The sequence below is a fragment of the Dendropsophus ebraccatus genome, chromosome 3, assembly GCF_027789765.1.
Source record: "Dendropsophus ebraccatus isolate aDenEbr1 chromosome 3, aDenEbr1.pat, whole genome shotgun sequence".
Classification (NCBI taxonomy): Eukaryota; Metazoa; Chordata; class Amphibia; order Anura; family Hylidae; genus Dendropsophus; species Dendropsophus ebraccatus.
Window position 1 is genome coordinate 101,188,374 of NC_091456.1, and position 3,126 is coordinate 101,191,499.

Below are 3,126 nucleotides of genomic sequence, written 5' to 3' on the forward strand. Positions count from 1 at the left end.
AGAGCAGCCGAGCTGGATGTGTCTGCTGCCTATGAAGTGGCCGGGACTCTGCTGTGTTATATAGCGCAGCTCCCAGCCCCGCCAACCAACCGTATGGATCCCTCCTCACACACCGCCCAGCTCGGGGAGGCTCCACAGCCAGCCCTCACCTAGTCTCTGCCGGGTCCTGAGGAGCAACAAGTGTGCCAGGAGGAGGAGGAGGAAGGGCTGCAGCCTGGGGAGGTGACAGCAGGGCACAGGGGGCTTGTGTCCTACACTACATGCCAGGATTGTACAGACTGCATGGCTGTATAGTGTTATACACACACTACATGGCAGGATTGTACAGACTGCATGGCTGTATAGTGTTATACACACACTACATGCCAGGATTGTACAGACTGCATGGCTGTATAGTGTTATACACACACTACATGGCAGGATTGTACAGACTGCATGGCTGTATAGTGTTATACACACACTACATGCCAGGATTGTACAGACTGCATGGCTGTATAGTGTTATACACACACTACATGCCAGGATTGTACAGACTGCATGGCTGTATAGTGTTATACACACACTACATGCCAGGATTGTACAGACTGCATGGCTGTATAGTGTTATACACACACTACATGCCAGGATTGTACAGACTGCATGGCTGTATAGTGTTATACACACACTACATGGCAGGATTGTACAGACTGCATGGCTGTATAGTGTTATACACACACTACATGCCAGGATTGTACAGACTGCATGGCTGTATAGTGTTATACACACACTACATGCCAGGATTGTACAGACTGCATGGCTGTATAGTGTTATACACACACTACATGCCAGGATTGTACAGACTGCATGGCTGTATAGTGTTATACACACACTACATGCCAGGATTGTACAGACTGCATGGCTGTATAGTGTTATACACACACTACATGCCAGGATTGTACAGACTGCATGGCTGTATAGTGTTATACACACACTACATGGCAGGATTGTACAGACTGCATGGCTGTATAGTGTTATACACACACTACATGGCAGGATTGTACAGACTGCATGGCTGTATAGTGTTATACACACACTACATGCCAGGATTGTACAGACTGCATGGCTGTATAGTGTTATACACACACTACATGGCAGGATTGTACAGACTGCATGGCTGTATAGTGTTATACACACACTACATGCCAGGATTGTACAGACTGCATGGCTGTATAGTGTTATACACACACTACATGCCAGGATTGTACAGACTGCATGACTGTATAGTGTTATACACACACTACATGCCAGGATTGTACAGACTGCATGGCTGTATAGTGTTATACACACACTACATGCCAGGATTGTACAGACTGCATGGCTGTATAGTGTTATACACACACTACATGGCAGGATTGTACAGACTGCATGGCTGTATAGTGTTATACACACACTACATGCCAGGATTGTACAGACTGCATGGCTGTATAGTGTTATACACACACTACATGGCAGGATTGTACAGACTGCATGGCTGTATAGTGTTATACACACACTACATGCCAGGATTGTACAGACTGCATGGCTGTATAGTGTTATACACACACTACATGCCAGGATTGTACAGACTGCATGGCTGTATAGTGTTATACACACACTACATGCCAGGATTGTACAGACTGCATGGCTGTATAGTGTTATACACACACTACATGGCAGGATTGTACAGACTGCATGGCTGTATAGTGTTATACACACACTACATGCCAGGATTGTACAGACTGCATGGCTGTATAGTGTTATACACACACTACATGGCAGGATTGTACAGACTGCATGGCTGTATAGTGTTATACACACACTACATGCCAGGATTGTACAGACTGCATGGCTGTATAGTGTTATACACACACTACATGCCAGGATTGTACAGACTGCATGGCTGTATAGTGTTATACACACACTACATGCCAGGATTGTACAGACTGCATGGCTGTATAGTGTTATACACACACTACATGCCAGGATTGTACAGACTGCATGGCTGTATAGTGTTATACACACACTACATGGCAGGATTGTACAGACTGCATGGCTGTATAGTGTTATACACACACTACATGCCAGGATTGTACAGACTGCATGGCTGTATAGTGTTATACACACACTACATGCCAGGATTGTACAGACTGCATGGCTGTATAGTGTTATACACACACTACATGGCAGGATTGTACAGACTGCATGGCTGTATAGTGTTATACACACACTACATGCCAGGATTGTACAGACTGCATGGCTGTATAGTGTTATACACACACTACATGCCAGGATTGTACAGACTGCATGGCTGTATAGTGTTATACACACACTACATGCCAGGATTGTACAGACTGCATGGCTGTATAGTGTTATACACACACTACATGCCAGGATTGTACAGACTGCATGGCTGTATAGTGTTATACAGACTACATGGCAGTACTGTATTGTGTTATACACACTACATTGCAGGGTTGTATAGTGTTATACAGATTGCATGGCACTACTGTATAGCGTTATACAGACTACATGGCAGTATTGTATAGTGTTATACAGATTGCATGGCACTACTGTATAGCGTTATACAGACTACATGGCGGGATTGTATAGTGTTATACAGACTACATGCCAGGATTGCATAGTGTTATACAGACTACATGGTAGTATTGTATAGTGTTATACAGACTGCATGGCGGGATTGTATAGTGTTATACAGACTGCATGGCAGTATTGTATAGTGTTATACAGATTGCATGGCACTACTGTATAGCGTTATACAGACTACATGGCAGGATTGTATAGTGTTATACAGACTGCATGGCGGGATTGTATAGTGTTATACAGACTGCATGGCGGGATTGTATAGTGTTATACAGACTGCATGCCAGGATTACATAGTGTTATACAGACTACATGGCAGTATTGTATAGTGTTATACAGACTACATGGCAGTATTGTATAGTGTTATACAGATTGCATGGCACTACTGTATAGTGTTATACAGACTACATGGCAGGATTGTATAGTGTTATACAGACTGCATGGCGGGATTGTATAGTGTTATACAGACTGCATGCCAGGATTACATAGTGTTATACAGATTGCATG